At 41.0% G+C, this 13526-nt stretch overlaps 1 long non-coding RNA gene across 2 annotated transcripts in view; it reads left to right on the forward strand.

The window, feature by feature from the left end:
• The window catches only part of LOC121298648, a 31978-nt gene that overhangs the window by 5661 nt on the left and 12791 nt on the right, over window positions 1-13526 (forward strand). Inside the window, exons 3-4 of one of the 2 annotated variants that reach the window (XR_005947300.1) lie at window positions 972-1050; window positions 1538-3641. This is a non-coding gene — a long non-coding RNA (uncharacterized LOC121298648). Of the gene's footprint in view, window positions 1-971; window positions 1051-1537; window positions 6005-13526 lie in introns of those variants that run through there. The other variant, XR_005947299.1, reaches the window with a different exon arrangement.

A 13526-nucleotide genomic window follows, 5' to 3' on the forward strand; every position in this document is an offset into this window, starting at 1 on the left:
TTAAAAAATGAATAAATAAGTAAAAAGATCCATAAACTGCTCGTACTATATGCTTTTTTTTCCTATTTAGTCAAAGGGTTTGCCAGGGCTACTTCCAGCAGCTCTCACTGCCTTTTTTATAGTAGAAATTTGCTAGAGGTTACGTCACAAATGGGATCTTCACTGCTGCGCATAAGATACAGCTTTTCGAACAAAAAACACTTCGTTTTTGGTAAATTTGCATCGCTTTTTAGCGTGAGAAGGCGATTTACCCACCATTTAAAACCGCTCCTATAGCGTGAGGAATGTGCGTGGTATGTGTGTGTAACGTCACATAAGTCATGATAGTGGAGAGAGAATTTTGAGTTTCTAAACTGCATGGAAACCTGGCCATTGTTTACTGAATGTATGGGACCAAATATCCAGAATCAATTTAAAAACCAGTAATAACTCAGACATTCGGTAAACCATGGTAGCATTGTGTGCTATTATTATCACGTAGTCATTCATGGTATAACAGTGACTAGATGTGATACTGGATGTTGAACATAGTTTGGCTGTGGTGCCATACACCAAGCATGGTCTGGGAATGGTTTGTCATAGTTAACCATGTTAATACGGTATTTATTGGTTTATCCACAATAAAATGATCTTGGTGTGAAAGAAAAATTGTTAAATTACCTAAATATTACCGATACATTTCAGACAAGAAATGGGATGGAATACACAGTCCAGTCAACTAATGTTATCTGAATTTAGTAATTTCATTATGATGAAGTGTGAATATTTTTTAAGAGCTTTCTCAGCAATGCAGAGACCAATATACTTTACCAATTAGTTATTTCATAAATGTGTGTTAGAAGGGTTTACTATATAAAGAAAGGTTTCATGTGATATAATACAAAGAAAGCACCATTTAAGTAACCACAATGTCTATATAAAACCCCAATGTTCAAACAATGTGTACTGTGTTTGCATTTCTTGCTGTTTAGGGAGTGTGATAGCTATTGTCATTGCAGTTATTGCACTTGTGCTGTTAGTGTTTGGAGCAGCCTATCACCTTAAGATGAGGTAAGGACACTTTGGAATTAAATATGCATTACATACTGTATCACAGCTCATATAAACCACATATAAGGGCATATTTTAGTTTTTTAAATCGTTACTCCTTTAAAGAACACTTTTTTGTAGTCCCTTAATCTCAGTAAGTTGTACACACCCCTCCCTGTTCATTGCCTTCTTTCCTGTCTATATAAAATGAAGTTACATGTTTGCTAACATCTTTGTCTTTATAAACTTCGCATATGAGTTGTATGTAGCAAATGTAGGCACACTACCAGTAAGATGCAGTGTAATTATTTACAGTATAAATAAACCCTTTAATCAACTTTCAGACTGATTTCCAAGTCACTTTTTGTATGGTCTTCTTCATTTTGCATTCCAAATGTTAAACGTCAGCACCTCTCTTTACCTACTGTTATTAAAGAGATAAGATTTCAGTAGTGACAGTGATACTCTTAATAAATACAGAACATTAACAGAATCGTCTTTATTGCAGACGCTCCCCATACGGAAGATTTTTCGATGACAACGACTACGGCTCAGTGGAAAACTTCAACAATCCCCTCTATGAGACCTCGTAATGGAGTCAAGACACCCGATGACTTAACTGCAAACTGCTGTGATAGAAAAACAGATGAACAAACAACCACATGGCCTGACAAACCTAAACCCTTTTTTATATTCTGATCATTTCATTTAGATGGAATCAGACTATATGAAATCAGTTTTTTTTCTTTTCTGTGAATACAAAATACAGTCTTTTTACTGCCAGTTTTATTCACTTTGAAATAGAATACAGTATTTTCTACAGTATGCAAAAATAATGTCCAATCACAGACAAGCAAGGTAACAGATAACAGGTTTGGTAAATGTATGATGCAGAGTGCTTGTGAAGGTTATTTTGATGACAGGACAGCTAGCATCAGATATTCTTGGATCAAGATGCCTTTTATTCTATATTTATTTTAACTTAATTATAAACTGTTTTACTTCTTTCTAATAGATCTTGTTCTTATGGGATTTTAGATAGTTCTAATAGATCTTGTTCTTACTGTACAATTGCTTGGTTTTCATATTTGCAAAGAGTTGTGACTATGTTTGAATGATTTCTTTAACTTTATTTAACAAAACTATTTACAACCTTTAAACACAAAAACAACAATGTGTCAAGGATTTCAAGTGTTTTTTATATTTCAATTTGAAATATGCAGATATTTTGAAGGCAGCAGCGTCAATGAAAAGTTACTGCTGCTAGCTGGTACCTAATCACATCATGGTCTATCAGACTATGTGACCTACAGCAGTACTAGGATGCAGGAGTGTATCTATAAGGCCTTATTTTAAATATTTACATTACATTCTGCAATGACATAAATGTCATATCATCACAATAAAAGGGGGACCAGTAATAATGTTAAGAAGATGTAAATGGCCCACAAATAAAGAGACTGTTTAAAATTAATTGATAATGTGTCAATAAAATGATATGGTTCTCCAACATGGTTTAATGAGGTCCGGGTTAATTATTTGCTAAATTATTATCTCAGATTTTTAGAATACATTGCAGTAGTGTTATTGAAATGTTCATATTAAAATTATATTTCTGGGCTGAAATTTATAAGTGACTGCATGGTTAGAGGTCAATAATGTGTACATTGTGCGCAAGTACCATGTAAATGTGACCTGCAGCTGTAACTTCAAGTTTGCTCCTCTATTGTTCATTCATTGATCCTGTTTTAAAGCCATTCTTACAGACCAGGCAAAGGTCAACGCTAGTATAACTCACATGCATTTACATATTTTTGTGATGAAGGAGTGTGCGGAATGCATTGAAGCATGTTAGCTATGTTTTGTTGTTTTTTTAAAAAATTTGGCACGTTTACCGTAAACGGGCATCATACAGGGAAGTGCAGGCATGTGTACTTTTCCTTGCTTGTGTGTAGTGCTGCCAAATCTGCGTTTTTTCATTCCGTTTTGCAGGAGAGAATGATGCTAGACGGGTTGTCTATTTTTGCAGGGTTTTTTTATTTTTATTATTGACCAATCAAATCAGAATTAAAGTAAGACCACACACAGACACAGCCCACTGCCCTGTCAAGTATCAGCCAAGTGTGGTTTGTATTTGTTTTTGTTTTTTTCCGTGGGAAAATAGGCCAACAAACATATGCTAGATATTTTGAGTGATTAATTAAATAAAAAAAAAAAATACAAACCTTTCTGGGAACGAGAAGCAGACTTTAAGGTTCAGAATTGGTCTGCTGTTGGAGCACGACCACACACATTGCATCTGACAGTAGTTGGCTGTTTATCTGCAAGTATCCTAATACTTATTAATTTATCTTATCATTACAATAAAATAAAAAAAATAGAAATGTTAATCACATTTCAACAGATTTTTTTAAACCTTACTCAAGCTATTAGAAGTATCAGGAGATACAACCAGTTGGTCGTTTTGCCACGAACCATAGACAAGGGATGTAAAGTTGGTTGTCTGTTGCTGATTCCTTTTTCATCTACTGTACTTGGATGCTGGTTGCCTATAGACGATTCCTGACTGCTTTTTCATTTAAACATTTCAAGGAGAGATGAATCAATTTCAGGTTTGCCGATTCCTCTTTCATTTACTTGGTTGCTGCTGATTGCAGATTGCTTTTTAATTTACAGACAGTGTGCAAGAGAGACAAATCAATTTAAGATTTGCCGATTGCTTTTTCAGAGGTTTCAGAGGAATCACACTATACATAGATGAAATTAATGAAATCAGCTTTAAGTAGTTTTAGCTACCTCAACATTTTTTAGCCACCTCAGGAAAGTGACTAATCATACTATACATAGAGAAAATAGAGAGAATCAGCTTTAAGTGCCGTTAAGATAAAAATCACTTGTACAAGGTGTTACTAGTGAGACCAGACCATGATATAAAAGGTATACTGCAATAACAATAGTAATAATAATAGTAAAATCTGTTTAATTTTTGCTGTGAAACAACTAAATGGGTTTTTAAATCGTCAAAGTCCTTAATTTCTCAATTAAAAGCAGAATGAAGAACAAGAAAACGAGGGTGCAGCATTTTAATAAGTGACTAGTCATTATTAATGTTAATAGAATTACGAATACTGATTGTAATACAGTGTCAGCAATTATTTTTTTTGATCATAACTTTAATAAAGATTAGTCGCTTGCAGTGGCACTGGAACAATTTTTAAAGTGGGGGTGCTGAAAGCCATTAAACAAAACTGTAGCCCCTGTATATAATGGAAGCATGCAAAGCTAGGGGGTACAGTAGCACGCCCAGCACCCCTAGTTCCAGCGCCCCTAGTCACTTATTAAAATGTTTCACCTTCATTTGCTTGCAGTTGTTCTGCAAGCAGGAAAACCCGTAAATTAAACCAATTTTACTGCTAACAAGGTTTTCCGTCGTAATCGAGATACATAAATGGCTAAACCGGGATCAATTGAATTCTTAAAGGAGAAGAAAGGCTCAAAGAAAACACTAAACAACATGAGCTTTGTAGTAGTAATAGTCATAGTAGTATTGTTGCTGGGTTATGTTTAATGATTTACATACATTGTTGTTAATACAACTTAGTTCTGTATTTGAGGTGTAATACCATCCAATTAAACATTACAGTACATCACTGTTTTGTTCTTTATATATATATATATTATTTATTTATTTTTGTGCCTATGAAAAGTGGTGAATTGAGAAAACTATGAGACAGATACAAACACACACATCCAACAGTGTTTCTCAAACGTGCCTATTTCTAAACTGCTTGTATCAAAATCTAGATTTGTATTTTATTTTATTTTATTTATGAAAAAATGTATGTATGTATTTAATATGAAAACTAAATGCTACATTGTAAATCATATAATAAATGTGAGTTTAAAAAGCACTCTGTTATTATTTTATGTATCACTTAGATACTGTTTTTTAGTTAATGTGTCTTGATGAGGTTGTGCTTGTGTGTTTTTATGTAGCTGCAATTTGTGAGCCTTCTTGGACAGGTGTTATGCAAATGAGAATTTGTTCTCAAGGATTTTACCTGCTTAAATAAAGGGAATGATTAATTAGTTAGTATTTCATATGAATGTTTAGTAATTAAGCAAAGAAAACACAATTTTAAAAAAGTACAATTGCAAATAGTGTAGTTGCTATTTGTTTACAATGGGGGACAACATCATTGACTAGAAACAAGTGATTGACGTCACAACATACGCTCCTGATTGGGTAGGCTTTGGGCGGTTTTTCAGGAAGAAGTGGGCAGGTTTTTGTAAAAGTAATTGGCAGCCATGTCTATGTATGTTGCCAGAGCACAGCTGAAAGGAAATCATGAGCCGATGCGACTAAAACTTTTAGAATAGAATGATCTTTAAGAAAACAAAAATGAGAATGATACCAAAAAAACTAATTTATGGGCCATGAAAGTATGTAATAACAGGAAGTGGGAAAAACGAGTAGGCAGTCCCTTGACTGACGACTTTCCATATCCTCTTAACGTTTTACACCAATTTAGCTGTTAAATACATTTTCACCAATAGCCAACAGAGAAAAGAAAACAGTAGCCCATCATAGTTTACTGCTAGCGTATGTTTAAAAATGCACGGTATACAACATTAATATAGCATTTAGATTTCAAGACCATTTAGATTTTAAGACCACTGGGTTAAATCCATCCCTGCCAACAATCACAAGTGGAATGTGGCCATTCCCTAATTGAGTGCTAATTAGGGAATGGTCACATATATAAAAAGAGAGAAAACCCTTTGTTTAGTGGTGGTATGCATGGAGAAAAGCCAGTGAAGGCGTTGTACAGCCTGGCTTTTGTAAGTGTTTGTGTTCTATATATTCCTTCTTGTTAAACTCTTTATTTTGGCCCTCTTGCTCTTGTTTGTTTATTTATTGTTCTTTTGTTCCCAGTTGGGATTAATAAATGTGCGTTCTAGTGCCTAAACTGCAGCTTTCCAGCCTCAGAGTCTCCTTCCTGTTGATAGCAGCTTGAGCCATGACACTATCCTTTCACAATCAGTTAACCCTGTCTTATGCAATGGATTGTGGGATACCAGAAGACTAATGGAAGTTCGTGGGACTTTCTCCCAAAATAAATTTGTAACTTGAATGATTTGACGGGTACCCAAAATGTTCATAAAGGATCACACACATAATTAGAGAAAAAAAAACAAAAAACTTTATTAAATAAAATACTTTTTTACTTGTCAGAGTTGCTTACAGTTTATCTGAACAGTTAACTGTCTGTGTTTCAGTTTGCTGTTGAAAGATTTTATCTGAGCTCCAGTTGAGCTGACAGTCTGTGATTGGTTCTCGGCAGTTGCAGGTACTGGATTGGTTGCTTTCGTCAAAGCAAAGTACTGATTGGCTGGCTTTGATGTACAACAACATAAATTGGGACCAATTATGCCTTTGTTCTTAAGTAGTTGCTGTCCAATAGATGTGAACTAAGCTTTTAATACAGCAAGTCAAATGGCAAAGCCAGCAGTTGTGCGGACTGATTTTAAGTAGACTCAGTTGACGTTCCAGCAAGCATTTACCTTCTGATAGAACCCCACTAGAGTTGGAAGCTGATTGGCTGATGGCATTGAAAGGTTTTCTAATTATCAATACAGTGGAAGTTCAAAAGGGATTCAAATTGATAAAGATAACAAGCATCACGGCATTAGTCTCTAGACCCCAAAATGCTCTGTTGCCAAATAATAGTAAGGTAACTTTTAGCAGTCAAGGGAGATTGACATATTTTAGGGATTACATGAGAGAAAGAAACAAAATCACGTACTGACCACTATACAGATTAACAAAAAAAAATACAGTGGCATTACAGTAAAGTATGAAACAGCATAAACATGATCACATGTGTTTTCGTATTATGTGTTTCCAATATCAAAGTTGATATAAACAAGTCATGTGCTGGTGGTTATATATAGTTTTGCAGTGTGAACCATAAAAGTAGCAGTTTATTTAGATTCTCTTCTTAATTATGTTGTTCAGGAACAATTCTGGGAACCAAAGGGTTAGCCACCATGTAAGACAAGAATAGCATGTTTTTAAGGCTGCATCTGCCTTTATTATCCGCCTGTCACTGCCTAGGCAGTCAAATGATTACAGTTATTGGCATAATTGTCTGTAATCCAAGTTACACTACAGATGGTATTTTTGGCAAGGAATTACATTTTTCTACATTTATGGTTGAGTTACAATTACCAAATTATATCCGGCAGAAGTAAACAACACCTCTTAAATCTTTGTCTGATGCTACACCTGCAGTCTGCAATATTCAGCACCAGGCCTGTATTCAGAACCAGGCCTGTGACTCATGGCTCCTACAGCGTTGATGTACTACTTTATGATAGGAGTTTCTAAACTGGGGGCCGGGGACCACTGGGGCGCCGAGAGATGGCTTCAGGGGGGGCATAGCACATATTTATGTCTGTGGCAGGCTGGCGAGTGGATAGAGGCCCAGAGACAGACTGCAGTTCAAAAAAATAACTATTTTATTATAAATAAACAAAAATAAAGTGCACAAGGGCAAAATAACAGATACTCAAACACAAATAAAGCAAAAACAAAACTCACAAAAAATAAAGTTTCCAGGCTGGGCAATGCCTTCACTGGATTTAGAAAATTCAAAAACCACTAAACAAACACCAACCTGCTTCCTCAGCTCCCTCTCCCCCAAATGAGAAGCAGAGGCCTCCTTTTATATCAGGTGGCTGGGCGCTGATTGATCGTTAATCAACCTAATCAACTAATCAACCTCAGCCACCTGAACATAATAAACCCAGGCAGGTAGGGGAAGTTAACCCCATCCCTGCCAATTTAAAGGGCAGAGCTTTGCTATGCCACACACCTCCCCCCATGTACAACGTACACTGGCCGCAATCGGCCAACTCCCCCCTTCCCCCCACCCTCCCCACCCCCCTCCCCCCAAGAGTCCAATTATGTCCCTTGGGTGGGCTGTTATGGTGGGTGGTGGTGGGCGGGGTTGATGTCGGAGCCCCCAAGCCTTCTTTGGTTGAGGGGGCCCCGAATCTACAAGGTAGCACGGCGACGGCGGCCCGGCTCCCTCTGGTGGCGGAGGCGGCGACGGCGGCCCGGCTCCCTCTGGTGGCGGAGGCGGCGACGGCGGCCCGGCTCCCTCTGGTGGCGGAGGCGGCGACGGCGGCCCGGCTCCCTCTGGTGGCGGAGGCGGCGACGGCGGCCCGGCTCCCTCTGGTGGCGGAGGCGGCGACGGCGGCCCGGCTCCCTCTGGTGGCGGAGGCGGCGACGGCGGCCCGGCTCCCTCTGGTGGCGGAGGCGGCGACGGCGGCCCGGCTCCCTCTGGTGGCGGAGGCTCCCTCTGAGAGCGGCCCGGCTCCCTCTGGTGGCGGAGGCGGCTCCCTCTCGGGCTCTGAGAGCGGCGGCGGCTCCTCCCTCTCGGGCTCTGAGAGCGGCGACGGTGGCTCCTCCCTCTCGGGCTCTGAGAGCGGCGGCGGTGGCTCCTCCCTCTCGGGCTCTGAGAGCGGCAACGGCGGCTCCTCCCTCTCGGGCTCTGAGAGCGGGCGGCGGCTCCTCCCTCTCGGGCTCTGAGAGCGGCGGCGGCGGCTCCCTCCCTCTCGGGCTCTGAGAGCGGCGGCGGCTCCTCACCCCTCTCTGGCTCTGGGGACGACGGCAGATCCTCCTCCCTCTCTGGCTCTGGGAGCGACAGCAGATCCTCCTCCCTCTCTGGCTCTGGGAGCGACGGCAGCTCCTCACTCCTCTCTGGCTCTGGGAGCGACGGAGGCTCCTCCTCCCTCTCTGGCTCTGGGAGCGACAGCAGATCCTCCTCCCTCTCTGGCTCTGGGAGCGACGGCAGCTCCTCACCCCTCTCTGGCTCTGGGAGCGACGGCAGCTCCTCACCCCTCTCTGGCTCTGGGAGCGACGGCAGCTCCTCACCCCTCTCTGGCTCTGGGGACGACGGCAGATCCTCCTCCCTCTCTGGCTCTGGGAGCGACGAAGGCTCCTCACCCCTCTCTGGCTCTGGGAGCGACGGCAGATCCTCCTCCCTCTCTGGCTCTGGGAGCGACAGCAGATCCTCCTCCCTCTCTGGCTCTGGGAGCGACGGCGGCTCCTCCTCCCTCTCTGGCTCTGGGAGCGACGGCAGATCCTCCTCCCTCTCTGGCTCTGGGAGCGACGGCAGCTCCTCACCCCTCTCTGGCTCTGGGGACGACGGCAGCTCCTCGCCCCTCTCTGGCTCCCGGGAAGGCGGCTCACCCCTCTCTGGCTCCCGGGAAGGCGGCTCACCCCTCTCTGGCTCTCGGGAAGGCGGCTCACCCCTCTCTGGCTCTCGGGAAGGCGGCTCACCTCTCTTTATTGGAGTGACCGGTGGATCTCCCATGTCTACCGCCAGGTAATTAACCACCATGAGGGCAACCTCTGGGAAGGAGGCCGGGTGGTGCTGTTCCTCCCACTGTTCCCACCTCTCCCCATCTCGACGCCACAGCGTGTTGATAACTATGGGGAGATCGTGGACGAGGTCTGCCTCAGGGTGCATCAACCAGTCCCAGATCTCCTGGGACGGTGGTGAAGGTGGTGGTGCTGGAGGTAGTGGGGTGGCCCCTGATGCCCGGGGTGAACACGGCACCTCTTCCTGGGCCTGGTTGTAGGGGCATCCTGCCCAGTTGTGGCCGTCCTCCTCACACCGGCCACACCAGTTTGCCGGTGGCACATCTGGGCAGGACCGCCAACGATGGTCCTCCTTCCCACACCAGGAACACCAGGGGAAGAGGCTGGCCGGGTCCTCCAGCGGTGGCTGCAGCAGCTTACATTTCTTCAGCTGCTGCTTGTCCTGCCTTTTCCACTGTCTGCTCTTCTTTCCCATTTTTTTTTTTCAAAAAAAAAAAAATAAATAAATAAATAAATACTGCTCTGAGCCTCTAGGTGGCGCAATCCCACTTCTGACACCAAATGTGGCAGGCTGGCGAGTGGATAGAGGCCCAGAGACAGACTGCAGTTCAAAAAAATAACTATTTTATTATAAATAAACAAAAATAAAGTGCACAAGGGCAAAATAACAGATACTCAAACACAAATAAAGCAAAAACAAAACTCACAAAAAATAAAGTTTCCAGGCTGGGCAATGCCTTCACTGGATTTAGAAAATTCAAAAACCACAAAACAAACACCAACCTGCTTCCTCAGCTCCCTCTCCCCCAAATGAGAAGCAGAGGCCTCCTTTTATATCAGGTGGCTGGGCGCTGATTGATCGTTAATCAACCTAATCAACTAATCAACCCCAGCCACCTGAACATAATAAACCCAGGCAGGTAGGGGAAGTTAACCCCATCCCTGCCAATTTAAAGGGCAGAGCTTTGCTCTGCCACAATGTCTGAGACTAAAATATAACTTTTCCCCATAAATGGAGAATAAAAGGGGAAAGCCCTCAATGAAGAAAACTTACAGTGGGACTTACAGTTAAACCTGGAGGTGGTTTGATCATGATATGGGGGCGTTTTAGCAGTTCAGTAACTGAATGCAGCCATGTATCAAAACATAAACAAAGTACGATGATATCCTCTACGATTGGCAGACATTTTATCTTCCAACACGACAATGACCCAAAGCATAAGGCTAAGTCAACTATGGAATTCTTGAAGAAAATTAAGATTCTGGATTGGCCTTTGCAATTACCAGCCCTCAAAGCAATAGAATCGCTGCCATATTGTTTCAAACTCTGGCCATCGATGAGCAGACCACTTGCTTTGAGGTAGTGTCTTCACATCTGGAATGCATCTGTATTTTATGATTCTCTTAAGTTCACAGGTATTATCCACTAAAAATGTTATGTTTCCCTGATACAGATTATAGACTTTTTCATACATCCATTTCCTTTCACGCTTACCATTCGATTACAGATGCCATTCCCATTGTTAAGTATATATCAATGTCCAGAAATAGCATTGAATATCTAAAAAAACATAAACCCTGACAACCTGCCTGAATGTGTTGTTGTAAAGCATACAATGCGTTCATATTTTTTTTTTACCTCAGGATAAGATAATAACTTTGTTTTATTATATAGTTTGTAAATACAATCTTAAACCAATATATTTATCATAGGAGATAAGATGCTGCATGAGGAAATGTATCAGTATCTTAACTGTCATAAATGTATAAGTTCAAGGTTGTGTGGCAGAGCAGAGGCTCTGCAAGTGTGTGTGTGTGTGTGTGTGTGTGTTTGGTGGTTGGCAGCCATCTTGGCACAGGTGCAAAGGACCTATCTGGGGCTAAGATGTCCGCCTTTGAACAGACACACCATATAAATTGGTTAAATGAATCAAATGGCAATAATTTAAAACTGTGAATAAATGGTGTCACATAAAAAAAAATTAAAAAATTAAAAAATGAGAAGGCAATTTACCCACCCTTTAAATTCGTACAATGTTTTGGACATGCACTTCCTATAGTGTGTGGTATGTGCGTGCTACGTCACATAAATCATGATGGTGGAGAGAGACAACTTTCTAAGCTGTGTGGAAACCTGCTGGAGGAGTGTGTTGGAGAGTGGGTCGGAGAGAGAAAAGAGAGCATGTAAGAAATACACAGATGTAGATAGCAAAGCTTGTGTGTTTTGGGATTGCTTATTTTAAAGAGTTTTGTAGTGTTTGCAGTGTTTTGTTTGACCTTTTGATTTGTTCCTGTGTTTTGTTTGGTTTGGTTATTAATTAAAAGTGCACACATTTTAATGATCTACATAGGGACAGATCTTACTGCTGTTACCCTAAAATTGATATACTGTAAGTCACGAGGGCCAAAATAAAAGGTTAAACAAAATAATTTTGTTGTCAGGCTGGACATTTGCCTTCACTAACTATGTTCTCCAAAAACACCATGCATGTGCTCACCTAACCACCTCAAACAATGGATTTCTCCTTACTTTTATACATGTGGCCACTCCCCAATTAGCATCAATTACCTAACTGGGGAATGGCCACACCTGTGATTGCTGGCAGGGCTAGATTTAACCCCATCACTGTCAATCTTACATTCCCACACCTACACTATTTACATACAAATAGAACTAATTAAAAAGTATATATTTATTGATTGAAAACCATTACACAGTAATTAAGTTGCATTATAAAGTTAATGGTGTTTGCTGCTTGTAATGGAACTTTAACCAAATCAGTCAAACACTCACTGATAGGCTGTAGTTGCTATGGACCCTTTGCCAATCCAAACTGTACCTTGTCATGTTATTTCATGAGTTGAAATGCTAAGTAAAATTCTGCATATAATATACAAAAAGAAGGAGATGTGATACCTTTTTTATTGGATTAACTAAATAATAATTATTCACAAGCTTCAGAACCTCAAAGGTCTCTTCTTCAGGTGAAAGTAGGAAAGAGAGATTGATGTTTACATTCAAAGGTTGCATCAGAACTTTAACAAAAAGATTCAGCCCCCCCGGCAGCAGACGGTGTGAGCTAATTAAGATGTCCTTTACCCAGATCATGTGACCATGATGCAAATCACCTAACAGGAGAGCACCATCATGGTGAAGGATTGGCAAGGGGCGTACACAGATCCCAGTCACTCTAGACATGTAAGATTAAGAATACTTGTTCCAATGGGACTGGTGTTTCACTGACTACAGGGGCAGGGCTAGGAGTATAAAAGGGGCACTGTGGCAGGCTGGCGAGTGGATAGAGGCCCAGAGACAGTCTGTAGTTCAAAAAAAATAACTATTTTATTATAAATAAACACAAAAATGAAAGGGCACAAGGGCCAGAACAAAGCAATTTAAACACAAAAATAAAGCCAAAAAGCAAAACTTACAAAAATAACAATTTCCAGGCTGAGCAATGCCTTCATTGGATTCAAACTTTCGAAACAATCAAAAAAAAAAAAAAAAACAACCTGCTTCCTCAGCTCCCTCCTTCCAAATGAGAAGCAGAGGCCTCCTTTTATGTCAGGTGGCTGGGCGCTGATTGATCGTTAATTAACCTAATCAACTAATCAACCCCAGCCACCTGAACATAATAAACCCAGGCAGGTAGGGGAAGTTAACCCCATCCATGCCAATTTAAAAAGGGCAGAGCTTTGCTCTGCCACAGGCACGTTTGCCTTAGTCGAGGTTGGTTGAAACATGAGGAGGAGATGTGTGAGAGGAAGTAAAAAAATCTGTGTTTATATTTACAAGTGTTTGTGTGGGCAGGTATTACTATCAATGTGCAGAGAAAATTTGAGAAAATGTCCCCACAAAGATAGTAACTCCTGAAAAACGACGTTGTTGGGATGTCCCCACTTTATAAAACACGTTTTTAAGAACTAAATATGCCTTAAAAAAAAAAAGTGCCAAAATATTAGTTTGTTGTTGACTTTCACCCTGTGTTTTGTCTGACTGGAGTTAGAAATAGTAAATAAAAATATAGTGACAGTCAATGAGAAGTCCCCACAAATATAGGAATGTAAACATGTGTGTGTTTGTGTGTGTGTGTGTTGCAAAATA

This window comes from Polyodon spathula, chromosome 2, assembly GCF_017654505.1.
Source record: "Polyodon spathula isolate WHYD16114869_AA chromosome 2, ASM1765450v1, whole genome shotgun sequence".
NCBI lineage: Eukaryota > Metazoa > Chordata > Actinopteri > Acipenseriformes > Polyodontidae > Polyodon > Polyodon spathula.